Consider the following 12,710-nt stretch of genomic DNA (forward strand, 5'->3'; position numbering starts at 1 on the left):
CCTTCTGCCCTCCCATGTTCATCTGAAAATATATGTTCTCCCTGCAGTTGTTGTCCCAAGATGAGAGTTCCCTTGTGCTGCCTCAGTTGAATCTCCTTTACTTGACAGAGATGTGCATGAGCAGCGGCCCTCCCCAGCCCTATTCCAAATCATACTTATTTTGCATAGGAGATACCATGGTCATGAAGATTTTTCTCCCAGGGTGAGGTTCATTCATTGCATTTTGGGTATGCTGACCCCTGTGATTTCCCCAAATGTGGGAAACTTGACTGCATTATTTGTGGTAGTGGGAGACTGTGTTTGTGCTTTCCTCTGGTCAGCTCTGGTAAAAGTCAGATTTCTTTGTCTCAGATCTTCCTCTAGCCTTGTTCTTCTTTCAAGAGTTCCCTGGTGCTGCCTCAGTTGGATCTCCTTCACTTCACAGGGGGGAACCCGAGCAGCGACCCTCCCCAGCTCTAGCCCAACTCCTACTTACCTGCCAGGTGAGATACTATGATCATGAAGGTGCTTCTCCCAGGGCAAGGCTCAACCATTGCACTCTGGGTGTGCTGCTCCTGCGATTTCCCCAAATGTGGGAAACTTGACTGCATAATTTGTGTTTCCCCTCGTCGGCTCTCGTATAATTCAGATCTCTTTGTCTCAGGTCTCTCTCCAGCCTAGTTTGCTGTCTGTTTCCACTTCTCTTTTCTTGAGCCGCTCCCTTCTATGCCCTTGCGCACTATCCTGACTTCTCCCGTCTGCTTACTTCGTGCCTTCCAACGCACAATGCGAACTACAGGTAGTGCTGCAGGGTCCACACCCTTTTACTTGCCTTACAGAGTAGCTCTGGAGCAGTTACAGTGCCCAGCTGCTGCAAGAAATCAGCTTGAATGCTTCAGGGGCTGGGGCATAGCCAACATGAGCCCCACACCGAAGGAGGGTGGAGGTGTGTAATGCGAACTAGGGGTCATCCAAGCGCTGCAAAAGGCCGCCATGCCCTGCACGCCCCTTTTCTCTTTTCATATGCAGACGAGGGTTGAAGCCAACTTTGACCCACTGCTTGGATGACATCACCATATGCAAATCCATCTGCTGCAGGCCTTCCCCCAGGAATGCTTGCACTAGTTGTTGCATTTGGTTTGTTGTTTGGGGGTGCTTCAGTATTAGGCAGCCTTCTGCCCTCACATGTACATCAGAAAATATGTGTTCTCCCTGCAGTTGTTGTCCCCAGATGAGAGTTCCCTTGTGCTGCCTCAGTTGAATCTCCTTTACTTGACAGAGATGTGCCTGAGCAGCGGCCCTCCCCAGCCCTATCCCAAATCATACTTATTTTGCATAGGCGATACCATGGTCATGAAGATTGTTCTCCCAAGGTGAGGTTCATTCATTGCATTCTGGGTATGCTGACCCCTGTGATTTCCCCAAATGTGGGAAACTCGACAGCATTATTTGTGGTAGTGGGGGACTGTGTTTGTGCTTTCCTCTGGTCAGCTCTGGAAAAAGTCAGATTTCTTTGTCTCAGATCTTCCTCTAGCCTTGTTCTTCTTTCGAGAGTTCCCTTGTGCTACCTCAGTTGGATCTCCTTCACTTCACAGGGGGGTGCCCGAACAGCGACCCTCCCCAGCTCTAGCCCAACTCCTACTTACCTGCCAGGTGAGATACTATGATTATGAAGGTGCTTCTCCCAGGGCAAGGCTCACCCATTGCACTCTGGGTGTGCTGCCCCTGCGATTTCCCCAAATGTGGGAAACTTGACTGCATAATTTGTGTTTCCCCTGGTCGGCTCTCGTATAATTCAGATCTCTTTGTCTCAGGTCTCTCTCCAGCCTAGTTTGCTGTCTGTTTCCACTTCTCTTTTCTTGAGCCGCTCCCTTCTATGCCCTTGCGCACTATCCTGACTTCTCCTCCTGTCTGCTTACTTTGTGCCTTCCAACGCACAATGCGATCTACAGGTAGTGCTGCAGGGCCCAGACCCTTTTACTTGCCTTACAGAGCAGCTCTGGAGCTGTTACAGTGCCCAGCTGCTGCAAGAAATCAGCTTGAATGCTTCAGGGGCTGGGGCATAGCCAACATGAGCCCCACACCAAAGGAGGGTGGAGGTGTTTAATGCAAACTAGGGGTCAGCCAAGCGCCGCAAAAGGCCACCATGCCCTGCACGCCCCTTTTCTCTTTTCATATGCAGACGAGGGTTGAAGCCAACTTTGACCCACTGCTTGAATGACATCACCATATGCAAATCCATCTGCGGCAGGCCTTCCCCCAGGAATGCTTGCACTAGTTGTTGCATTTGGTTTGTTGTTTGGGGGTGCTTCAGTATTAGGCAGCCTTCTGCCCTCCCATGTTCATCTGAAAATATATGTTCTCCCTGCAGTTGTTGTCCCAAGATGAGAGTTCCCTTGTGCTGCCTCAGTTGAATCTCCTTTACTTGACAGAGATGTGCATGAGCAGCGGCCCTCCCCAGCCCTATTCCAAATCATACTTATTTTGCATAGGAGATACCATGGTCATGAAGATTTTTCTCCCAGGGTGAGGTTCATTCATTGCATTTTGGGTATGCTGACCCCTGTGATTTCCCCAAATGTGGGAAACTTGACTGCATTATTTGTGGTAGTGGGAGACTGTGTTTGTGCTTTCCTCTGGTCAGCTCTGGTAAAAGTCAGATTTCTTTGTCTCAGATTTTCCTTTAGCCTTGTTCTTCTTTCGAGAGTTCCCTTGTGCTGCCTCAGTTGGATCTCCTTCACTTTACAGGGGGGTGCCCGAGCAGCGACCCTCCCCAGCTCTAGCCCAACTCCTACTTACCTGCCAGGTGAGATACTATGATCATGAAGGTGCTTCTCCCAGGGCAAGGCTCACCCATTGTACTCTGGGTGTGCTGCTCCTGCGATTTCCCCAAATGTGGGAAACTTGACTGCATAATTTGTGTTTCCCCTGGTCGGCTCTCGTATAATTCAGATCTCTTTGTCTCAGGTCTCTCTCCAGCCTAGTTTGCTGTCTGTTTCCACTTCTCTTTTCTTCAGCCGCTCCCTTCTATACCCTTGTGCACTATCCTGACTTCTCCTCCCGTCTGCTTACTTTGTGCCTTCCAATGCACAATGCAAACTACAGGTAGTGCTGCAGGGCCCACACCCTTTTACTTGCCTTACAGAGCAGCTCTGGAGCTGTTGCAGTGCCAAGCTGCTGCAAGAAATCAGCTTGAATGCTTCAGGGGCTGGGGCATAGCCAACATGAGCCCCACACCGAAGGAGGGTGGAGGTGTTTAATGCAAACTAGGGGTCAGACAAGCGCAGCAAAAGGCCACCATGCCCTGCACGCCCCTTTTCTGTTTTCATATGCAGACGAGGGTTGAAGCCAACTTTGACCCACTGCTTGGATGACATCACCATATGCAAATCCATCTGCGGCAGGCCTTCCCCCAGGAATGCTTGCACTAGTTGTTGCATTTGGTTTGTTGTTTGGGGGTGCTTCAGTATTAGGCAGCCTTCTGCCCTCCCTTGTTCATCTGAAAATATGTGTTCTCCCTGCAGTTGTTGTCCCTAGATGAGAGTTCCCTTGTGCTGCCTCAGTTGAATCTCCTTAACTTGACAGAGATGTGCCTGAGCAGCGGCCCTCCCCAGCTCTATCCCAAATCATACTTATTTTGCATAGGAGATACCATGGTCATGAAGATTATTCTCCCAGGGTGAGGTTCATTCATTGCATTCTGGGTATGCTGACCCCTGTGATTTCCCCAAATGTGGGAAACTCGACTGCTTTATTTGTGGTAGTGGGGGACTGTGTTTGTGTTTTCCTCTGGTCAGCTCTGGTAAAAGTCAGATTTCTTTGTTTCAGAGCCTTGTTCTTCTTTTGAGAGTTCCCTTGTGCTGCCTCAGTTGGATCTCCTTCACTTGACAGGGGGGTGCCCGAGCAGAGACCCTCCCCAGCTCTAGCCCAACTCCTACTTACCTGCCAGGTGAGATACTATGATCATGAAGGTGCTTCTCCCAGGGCAAGGCTCACCCATTGCACTCTGGGTGTGCTGCCCCTGCGATTTCCCCAAATGTGGGAAACTTGACTGCATAATTTGTGTTTCCCCTGGTCGGCTCTCGTATAATTCAGATCTCTTTGTCTCAGGTCTCTCTCCAGTCTAGTTTGCTGTCTGTTTCCACTTCTCTTTTCTTCAGCCGCTCCCTTCTATGCCCTTGTGCACTATCCTGACTTCCCCGTCTGCTTACTTTGTGCCTTCCAACGCACAATGCAAACTACAAGTAGTGCTGCAGGGCCCACACCCTTTTACTTGCTTTACAGAGCAGCTCTGGAGCTGTTACAGTGCCCAGCTGCTGCAAGAAATCAGCTTGAATGCTTCAGGGGCTGGGGCATAGCCAACATGAGCCCCACACCGAAGGAGGGTGGAGGTGTTTAATGCGAACTAGGGGTCATCCAAGCACCGCAAAAGGCAGCCATGCCCTGCACACCCCTTTTTTATTTTAATATGCAGACGAGGGTTGAAGCCAACTTTGACCCACTGCTTGGATGACATCACCATATGCAAATCCGTCTGCTGCAGGCCTTCCCCCAGGAATGCTTGCACTAGTAGTTGCATTTGGTTTGTTGTTTGGGGGTGCTTCAGTATTAGGCAGCCTTCTGCCCTCCCATGTTCATCTGAAAATATGTGTTCTCCCTGCAGTTGTTGTCCCCAGATGAGAGTTCCCTTGTGCTGCCTCAGTTGAATCTCCTTTACTTGACAGAGATGTGCCTGAGCAGCGGCCCTCCCCAGCCCTATCCCAAATCATACTTATTTTGCATAGGAGATACCATGGTCATGAAGATTGTTCTCCCAGGGTGAGGTTCATTCATTGCACTCTGGGTATGCTGACCCCTGTGATTTCCCCAAATGTGGGAAACTCGACTGCATTATTTGTGGTAGTGGGGGACTGTGTTTGTGCTTTCCTCTGGTCAGCTCTGGTAAAAGTCAGATTTCTTTGTCTCAGATCTTCCTCTAGCCTTGTTCTTCTTTCGAGAGTTCCCTTGTGCTGCCTCAGTTGGATCTCCTTCACTTGACAGGGGGTGCCCGAGCAGCAATCCTCCACAGCTCTAGCCCAACTCCTACTTACCTGCCAGGTGAGATACTATGATCTTCACTGTTAGGGCAATCAGGATGTGGAATTCCCTGCCAGGGAAGGTGGTAATGGCGGACTCTGTAATTGGATTTAAAAAAGGAATGGATACATTTCTGAATGAAAAAGCTATCCAAGGTTATAATACTTAAAATATCAACATGGTTAATCCGGGGGTAACATGAGTTATAGTAGCTAACTAGTCATAAAACATTATTCAGCAAGTATGTAGAATCATCACAACTTAAAACAGGTTGAACACGATGGGCAATTTGCCTCTATTCAACCTCAAAAACTATGTTACCATATGTTACTATATTACTATGTTACTGTAGTATACAGAACACCACAATGTAATGAGCAGTGATAGTGAGCACTGATGAGGATACTAGAACTGACACTGAGCAGCAAGATGCAGCACTGGACTATTAGTAATGTACTGTAGTATGCTGAGCACCACAATGCAGCACAAGACAATGAGCAGTGATACTGAGCACTGATGAGGATACTACTGAGAACTGACACTGAGCAGGAGAGACACACTACTAGTATTACTGAGCAGCAATAAGTAACCACTGATACTGAGCACTGATATTGAGATTTCCACTGAGAGAACATAGCCACGTCCTCTCCGCTCTCTCTTCAATGCACGAGTAAAAATGGCGGCAACGCGCAGCTCTTTATATGGAATCCGAATCTCGCGAGAATCCGACAGCGGGATGATGACATTTTCCCTTGTTCAGGTTTTCCGAGTCAGGCAGGAACAACCGAGCCTGCCTCGGACCAGTGTAAACCACGTGGAGTTCGTCGGGAATTCGGTTCTCGGAGAACCGAACCCGCTCCTCTATATATACTATATTACTATGTTACTGTAGTATACAGAACACCACAATGCAATGAGCAGTGATAGTGAGCACTGATGAGGATACTAGAACTGACACTGAGCAGCAAGATGCAGCACTGGACTATTAGTAATGTACTGTAGTATGCTGAGCACCACAATGCAGCACAAGACAATGAGCAGTGATACTGAGCACTGATGAGGATACTACTGAGAACTGACACTGAGCAGGAGAGACACACTACTAGTATTACTGAGCAGCAATAAGTAACCACTGATACTGAGCACTGATATTGAGATTTCCACTGAGAGAACATAGCCACGTCCTCTCCGCTCTCTCTTCAATGCACGAGTAAAAATGGCAGCAACGCGCAGCTCTTTATATGGAATCCGAATCTCACGAGAATCTGACAGCGGGATGATGACATTTTCCCTTGTTCAGGTTTTCCGAGTCAGGCAGGAACAACCGAGCCTGCCTCGGACCAATGTAAACCACGTGGAGTTCGTGGGGAATTCGGTTCTCGGAGAACCGAACCCACTCCTCTCTACCTTATACCCATCAATTGTTTTTATTTTCAATCTAAGCCCCTGCAGTTTTCTGTAAGCATCTGCTTCGCTATGATGATCAACAAGTCACAAGGGCAAACACTCAGGGCTTGAGGCGTAGATCTTAGGACCAGCTGCTACAAGCATGGCAGAGGTGTCACTATCACTGGTGACACCCAGAGAGGTGGCGAGGGAGATTGTAATGCAGTGCGCGCAGATAAACAGCGCAATGGTAAAAAGGAGGCATGGTTTCATAGGTAGGGGCGTGGCCTGGTGGCCTGAATCTACATTTTGTTGCTCCGGGTGTCCCGGGGGTTGGGGGCTGCACCCGGGGACTAGTGTGTGAGCGGTGCTGGCTCCTGCACAGTGACAGGGCATGGCCACCCAGCATGACGCCTCCCTTCTTGACCATGCTGTCATTGCAGTCGCACTGCAGTTCAGCGTGATCATAAAAAATGGTGTAGGCTCCTGCTGGTGCAGACTGTAGAGAAAAGCTGCTGTGACCACGCCCCCTGTGTCTCCTCCGTTGCAGACCCCATTTTGAAGCCTTGCCCCCGGACTAAGAGAAAAGAATGCCCTTGCGCACTATCCTGACTTCTCCTCCCGTCTGCTTAATTTGTGCCTTCCAACGCACAATGCGAACAACAGGTGGTGCTGCAGGGCCCACACACTTTTACTTGCCTTACAGAACAGCTCTGGAGCTGTTACAGTGCCCAGCTGCTGCAAGAAATCAGCTTGAATGCATCAGGGGATGGGGCATGGCCAACATGAGCCCCACACCAAAGGAGGGTGGGGGTGTTTAATGCGAACTAGGGGTCATCCAAGCACTGCAAAAGGCCGCCATGCCCTGCATGCCCCTTTTCTCTTTTCATATGCAGATGAGGGTTCCAGTCAACTTTGGCCCACTGCTTGGATTTACATCACCGTATGCAAATCCGTCTGCTGCAGACCTTCCCCCAGGAGTGCTTGTACTAGTTGTTGCATATGGGCCCTCATTCCGAGTCGTTCGCTCTGTAAATTTCATCGCATCGCAGTGAAATTCTGCTTAGTACGCATGCGCAATATTCGCACTGCGACTGCGCCAAGTAATTTTACAATGAAGAAAGTATTTTTACTCACGGCTTTTTCTTCGCTCCGGCGATCGTAATGTGATTGACAGGAAATGGGTGTTACTGGGCGGAAACAGGCCGTTTTATGGGCGTGTGGGAAAAAACGCTACAGTTTCCGGAAAAAACGCAGGAGTGGCCGGAGAAACGGGGGAGTGTCTGGGCGAACTCTGGGAGTGTTTGTGACGTCAAACCAGGAACGACAAGCACTGAACTGATCGCAGATGCAGAGTAAGTCTGAAGCTACTCTGAAACTGCTAAGTAGTTTGTAATCGCAATATTGCGAATACATCGGTCGCAATTTTAAGAAGCTAAGATTCACTCCCAGTAGGCGGCGGCTTAGCGTGTGTAACTCTGCTAAAATCGCCTTGCGAGCGATCAACTCGGAATGAGGGCCATGGTTTGATATTTGATGGTGCTTCAGTATTAGGCAGCCTTCCGCCCTCCCATGTTCATCTGAAAAGATGTGGTCTCCCTGCAGTTGTTGTCCCCAGATGAGAGTTCCCTTGTGCTGCCTCAGTTGAATCTCCTTTACTTGACAGAGATGTGCCTGAGCAGCGGCCCTCACCAGCCCTATCCCAAATCATACTTATTTTGCATAGGAGATACCATGGTCATGAAGATTGTTCTCCCAGGGTTAGGTTCATTCATTGCATTCTGGGTATGCTGACCCCTGTGATTTTCCCAAATGTGGGAAACTCGACTGCATTATTTGTGGTAGTGGGGGACTGTGTTTGTGCTTTCCTCTGGTCAGCTCTGGTAAAAGTCAGATTTCTTTGTCTCAGATCTTCCTCTAGCCTTGTTCTTCTTTCGAGAGTTCCCTGGTGCTGCTTCAGTTGGATCTCCTTCACTTCACAGGGGGGAACCCGAGCAGCGACCCTCCCCAGCTCTAGCCCAACTCCTACTTACCTGCCAGGTGAGATACTATGATCATGAAGGTGCTTCTCCCAGGGCAAGGCTCAACCATTGCACTCTGGGTGTGCTGCTCCTGCGATTTCCCCAAATGTGGGAAACTTGACTGCATAATTTGTGTTTCCCCTCGTCGGCTCTCGTATAATTCAGATCTCTTTGTCTCAGGTCTCTCTCCAGCCTAGTTTGCTGTCTGTTTCCACTTCTCTTTTCTTGAGCCGCTCCCTTCTATGCCCTTGCGCACTATCCTGACTTCTCCCGTCTGCTTACTTCGTGCCTTCCAACGCACAATGCGAACTACAGGTAGTGCTGCAGGGCCCACACCCTTTTACTTGCCTTACAGAGTAGCTCTGGAGCAGTTACAGTGCCCAGCTGCTGCAAGAAATCAGCTTTAATGCTTCAGGGGCTGGGGCATAGCCAACATGAGCCCCACACAGAAGGAGGGAGGAGGTGTGTAATGCAAACTAGGGGTCATCCAAGCGCTGCAAAAGGCCGCCATGCCCTGCACGCCCCTTTTCTCTTTTCATATGCAGACGAGGGTTGAAGCCAACTTTGACCCACTGCTTGGATGACATCACCATATGCAAATCCATCTGCTGCAGGCCTTCCCCCAGGAATGCTTGCACTAGTTGTTGCATTTGGTTTGTTGTTTGGGGGTGCTTCAGTATTAGGCAGCCTTCTGCCCTCACATGTTCATCTGAAAATATGTGTTCTCCCTGCAGTTGTTGTCCCCAGATGAGAGTTCCCTTGTGCTGCCTCAGTTGAATCTCCTTTACTTGACAGAGATGTGCCTGAGCAGCGGCCCTCCCCAGCCCTATCCCAAATCATACTTATTTTGCATAGGCGATACCATGGTCATGAAGATTGTTCTCCCAGGGTGAGGTTCATTCATTGCATTCTGGGTATGCTGACCCCTGTGATTTCCCCAAATGTGGGAAACTCGACTGCATTATTTGTGGTAGTGGGGGACTGTGTTTGTGCTTTCCTCTGGCCAGCTCTGGAAAAAGTCAGATTTCTTTGTCTCAGATCTTCCTCTAGCCTTGTTCTTCTTTCGAGAGTTCCCTTGTGCTGCCTCAGTTGGATCTCTTTCACTTGACAGGGGGGTGCCCGAACAGCGACCCTCCCCAGCTCTAGCCCAACTCCTACTTACCTGCCAGGTGAGATACTATGATCATGAAGGTGCTTCTCCCAGGGCAAGGCTCACCCATTGCACTCTGGGTGTGCTGCCCCTGCGATTTCCCCAAATGTGGGAAACTTGACTGCATAATTTGTGTTTCCCTTGGTCGGCTCTCGTATAATTCAGATCTCTTTGTCTCAGGTCTCTCTCCAGCCTAGTTTGCTGTCTGTTTCCACTTCTCTTTTCTTCAGCCGCTCCCTTCTATACCCTTGTGCACTATCCTGACTTCTCCTCCCGTCTGCTTACTTTGTGCCTTCCAATGCACAATGCAAACTACAGGTAGTGCTGCAGGGCCCACACCCTTTTACTTGCCTTACAGAGCAGCTCTGGAGCTGTTACAGTGCCCAGCTGCTGCAAGAAATCAGCTTGAATGCTCCAGGGGATGGGGCATGGCCAACATGAGCCCCACACCAAAGGAGGGTGGAGGTGTTTAATGCGAACTAGGGGTCATCCAAGCACCGCAAAAGGCCGCCATGCCCTGCACGCCCCTTTTCTCTTTTCATATGCAGATGAGGGTTGAAGCCAACTTTGACCCACTGCTTGGATGACATCACCGTATGCAAATCCGTCTTCTGCAGAACTTCCCCCAGGAATGCTTGCACTAGTTGTTGCATTTGGTTTGTTGTTTGGGGGTGCTTCAGTATTAGGCAGCCTTCTGCCCTCCCATGTTCATCTGAAAATATGTGTTCTCCCTGCAGTTGTTGTCCCCAGATGAGAGTTCCCTTGTGCTGCCTCAGTTAAATCTCCTTTACTTGACAGAGATGTGCATGAGCAGCGGCCCTCCCCAGCCCTATTCCAAATCATACTTATTTTGCATAGGAGATACCATGGTCATGAAGATTTTTCTCCCAGGGTGAGGTTCATTCATTGCATTTTGGGTATGCTGACCCCTGTGATTTCCCCAAATGTGGGAAACTCAACTGCATTATTTTTGGTAGTGGGGGACTGTGTTTGTGCTTTCCTCTGGTCAGCTCTGGTAAAAGTCAGATTTCTTTGTCTCAGATTTTCCTCTAGCCTTGTTCTTCTTTCGAGAGTTCCCTTGTGCTGCCTTAATTGGATCTCCTTCACTTTACAGGGGGGTACCCTAGCAGCGACCCTCCCCAGCTCTAGCCCAACTCCTACTTACCTGCCAGGTGAGATACTATGATCATGAAGGTGCTTCTCCCAGGGCAAGGCTAACCCATTGCACTCTGGGTGTGCTGCTCCTGCGATTTCCCCAAATGTGGGAAACTTGACTGTATAATTTGTGTTTCCCCAGGTCGGCTCTCGTATAATTCAGATCTATTTGTCTCAGATCTCTCTCCAGCCTAGTTTGCTGTCTGTTTCCACTTCTCTTTTCTTGAGCCGCTTACTTCCATGCCCTTGCGCACTATCCTGACTTCTCCTCCTGTCTGCTTACTTTGTGCCTTCCAACGCACAATGCGAACTACAGGTAGTGCTGCAGGGCCCACACCCTTTTACTTGCCTTACAGAGCAGCTCTGGAGCTGTTACAGTGCCCAGCTGCTGCAAGAAATCAGCTTGAATGCTTCAGGGGCTGGGGCATAGCCAACATGAGCCCCACACCAAAGGAGGGTGGAGGTGTTTAATGCAAACTAGGGGTCAGCCAAGCGCCGCAAAAGGCCACCATGCCCTGCACGCCCCTTTTCTCTTTTCATATGCAGACGAGGGTTGAAGCCAACTTTGACCCACTGCTTGGATGACATCACCATATGCAAATCCATCTGCGGCAGGCCTTCCCCCAGGAATGCTTGCACTAGTTGTTGCATTTGGTTTGTTGTTTGGGGGTGCTTCAGTATTAGGCAGTCCTCTGCCCTCCCATGTTCATCTGAAAATATATGTTCTCCCTGCAGTTGTTGTCCCAAGATGAGAGTTCCCTTGTGCTGCCTCAGTTGAATCTCCTTTACTTGACAGAGATGTGCATGAGCAGCGGCCCTCCCCAGCCCTATTCCAAATCATACTTATTTTGCATAGGAGATACCATGGTCATGAAGATTTTTCTCCCAGGGTGAGGTTCATTCATTGCATTTTGGGTATGCTGACCCCTGTGATTTCCCCAAATGTGGGAAACTTGACTGCATTATTTGTGGTAGTGGGAGACTGTGTTTGTGCTTTCCTCTGGTCAGCTCTGGTAAAAGTCAGATTTCTTTGTCTCAGATCTTCCTCTAGCCTTGTTCTTCTTTCGAGAGTTCCCTGGTGCTGCCTCAGTTGGATCTCCTTCACTTCACAGGGGGGAACCCGAGCAGCGACCCTCCCCAGCTCTAGCCCAACTCCTACTTACCTGCCAGGTGAGATACTATGATCATGAAGGTGCTTCTCCCAGGGCAAGGCTCAACCATTGCACTCTGGGTGTGCTGCTCCTGCGATTTCCCCAAATGTGGGAAACTTGACTGCATAATTTGTGTTTCCCCTCGTCGGCTCTCGTATAATTCAGATCTCTTTGTCTCAGGTCTCTCTCCAGCCTAGTTTGCTGTCTGTTTCCACTTCTCTTTTCTTGAGCCGCTCCCTTCTATGCCCTTGCGCACTATCCTGACTTCTCCCGTCTGCTTACTTCGTGCCTTCCAACGCACAATGCGAACTACAGGTAGTGCTGCAGGGCCCACACCCTTTTACTTGCCTTACAGAGTAGCTCTGGAGCAGTTACAGTGCCCAGCTGCTGCAAGAAATCAGCTTGAATGCTTCAGGGGCTGGGGCATAGCCAACATGAGCCCCACACCAAAGGAGGGTGGAGGTGTTTAATGCAAACTAGGGGTCAGCCAAGCGCCGCAAAAGGCCACCATGCCCTGCACGCCCCTTTTCTCTTTTCATATGCAGACGAGGGTTGAAGCCAACTTTGACCCACTGCTTGGATGACATCACCATATGCAAATCCATCTGCGGCAGGCCTTCCCCCAGGAATGCTTGCACTAGTTGTTGCATTTGGTTTGTTGTTTGGGGGTGCTTCAGTATTAGGCAGCCTTCTGCCCTCCCATGTTCATCTGAAAATATATGTTCTCCCTGCAGTTGTTGTCCCAAGATGAGAGTTCCCTTGTGCTGCCTCAGTTGAATCTCCTTTACTTGA

General features: G+C 49.6%; 13 non-coding genes and 4 pseudogenes across 13 annotated transcripts; all 17 read left to right on the plus strand.

Moving 5' to 3' along the window:
- The first annotated feature begins 151 nt into the window (after nucleotides 1-151).
- LOC134992741 (U1 spliceosomal RNA) lies at nucleotides 152-315 on the plus strand. Its single transcript, XR_010196855.1, has one exon. It is a non-coding gene; the product is annotated as a U1 spliceosomal RNA (small nuclear RNA).
- A 152-nt stretch (nucleotides 316-467) lies between these two features.
- On the plus strand, nucleotides 468-603 carry LOC134992662 (U1 spliceosomal RNA; annotated as a pseudogene).
- Nucleotides 604-1,301: 698 nt separating this feature from the next.
- On the plus strand, nucleotides 1,302-1,465 carry LOC134992612 (U1 spliceosomal RNA). The gene has a single exon (XR_010196746.1). It is a non-coding gene; the product is annotated as a U1 spliceosomal RNA (small nuclear RNA).
- Nucleotides 1,466-1,617: 152 nt separating this feature from the next.
- LOC134992649 (U1 spliceosomal RNA) lies at nucleotides 1,618-1,780 on the plus strand. Its single transcript, XR_010196782.1, has one exon. It is a non-coding gene; the product is annotated as a U1 spliceosomal RNA (small nuclear RNA).
- Nucleotides 1,781-2,454: 674 nt separating this feature from the next.
- Nucleotides 2,455-2,618, plus strand: LOC134992742 (U1 spliceosomal RNA). The gene has a single exon (XR_010196856.1). It is a non-coding gene; the product is annotated as a U1 spliceosomal RNA (small nuclear RNA).
- Nucleotides 2,619-2,770: 152 nt separating this feature from the next.
- Nucleotides 2,771-2,933, plus strand: LOC134992639 (U1 spliceosomal RNA). Its single transcript, XR_010196772.1, has one exon. It is a non-coding gene; the product is annotated as a U1 spliceosomal RNA (small nuclear RNA).
- A 674-nt stretch (nucleotides 2,934-3,607) lies between these two features.
- Nucleotides 3,608-3,771, plus strand: LOC134992736 (U1 spliceosomal RNA). Its single transcript, XR_010196850.1, has one exon. It is a non-coding gene; the product is annotated as a U1 spliceosomal RNA (small nuclear RNA).
- Nucleotides 3,772-3,913: 142 nt separating this feature from the next.
- LOC134992617 (U1 spliceosomal RNA) lies at nucleotides 3,914-4,076 on the plus strand. Its single transcript, XR_010196751.1, has one exon. It is a non-coding gene; the product is annotated as a U1 spliceosomal RNA (small nuclear RNA).
- Nucleotides 4,077-4,746: 670 nt separating this feature from the next.
- Nucleotides 4,747-4,910, plus strand: LOC134992703 (U1 spliceosomal RNA). The gene has a single exon (XR_010196819.1). It is a non-coding gene; the product is annotated as a U1 spliceosomal RNA (small nuclear RNA).
- Nucleotides 4,911-8,150: 3,240 nt separating this feature from the next.
- Nucleotides 8,151-8,314, plus strand: LOC134992725 (U1 spliceosomal RNA). The gene has a single exon (XR_010196840.1). It is a non-coding gene; the product is annotated as a U1 spliceosomal RNA (small nuclear RNA).
- A 152-nt stretch (nucleotides 8,315-8,466) lies between these two features.
- Nucleotides 8,467-8,602, plus strand: LOC134992663 (U1 spliceosomal RNA; annotated as a pseudogene).
- Nucleotides 8,603-9,300: 698 nt separating this feature from the next.
- LOC134992730 (U1 spliceosomal RNA) lies at nucleotides 9,301-9,464 on the plus strand. The gene has a single exon (XR_010196845.1). It is a non-coding gene; the product is annotated as a U1 spliceosomal RNA (small nuclear RNA).
- A 152-nt stretch (nucleotides 9,465-9,616) lies between these two features.
- On the plus strand, nucleotides 9,617-9,779 carry LOC134992636 (U1 spliceosomal RNA). The gene has a single exon (XR_010196770.1). It is a non-coding gene; the product is annotated as a U1 spliceosomal RNA (small nuclear RNA).
- A 674-nt stretch (nucleotides 9,780-10,453) lies between these two features.
- Nucleotides 10,454-10,617, plus strand: LOC134992709 (U1 spliceosomal RNA). The gene has a single exon (XR_010196824.1). It is a non-coding gene; the product is annotated as a U1 spliceosomal RNA (small nuclear RNA).
- Nucleotides 10,618-10,769: 152 nt separating this feature from the next.
- On the plus strand, nucleotides 10,770-10,921 carry LOC134992671 (U1 spliceosomal RNA; annotated as a pseudogene).
- Nucleotides 10,922-11,606: 685 nt separating this feature from the next.
- Nucleotides 11,607-11,770, plus strand: LOC134992743 (U1 spliceosomal RNA). Its single transcript, XR_010196857.1, has one exon. It is a non-coding gene; the product is annotated as a U1 spliceosomal RNA (small nuclear RNA).
- A 152-nt stretch (nucleotides 11,771-11,922) lies between these two features.
- LOC134992664 (U1 spliceosomal RNA) lies at nucleotides 11,923-12,058 on the plus strand (annotated as a pseudogene).
- The last annotated feature ends 652 nt before the right edge of the window (nucleotides 12,059-12,710 follow it).

This window comes from Pseudophryne corroboree, unplaced genomic scaffold (genome assembly GCF_028390025.1).
Source record: "Pseudophryne corroboree isolate aPseCor3 unplaced genomic scaffold, aPseCor3.hap2 scaffold_1218, whole genome shotgun sequence".
Taxonomy (NCBI): domain Eukaryota; kingdom Metazoa; phylum Chordata; class Amphibia; order Anura; family Myobatrachidae; genus Pseudophryne; species Pseudophryne corroboree.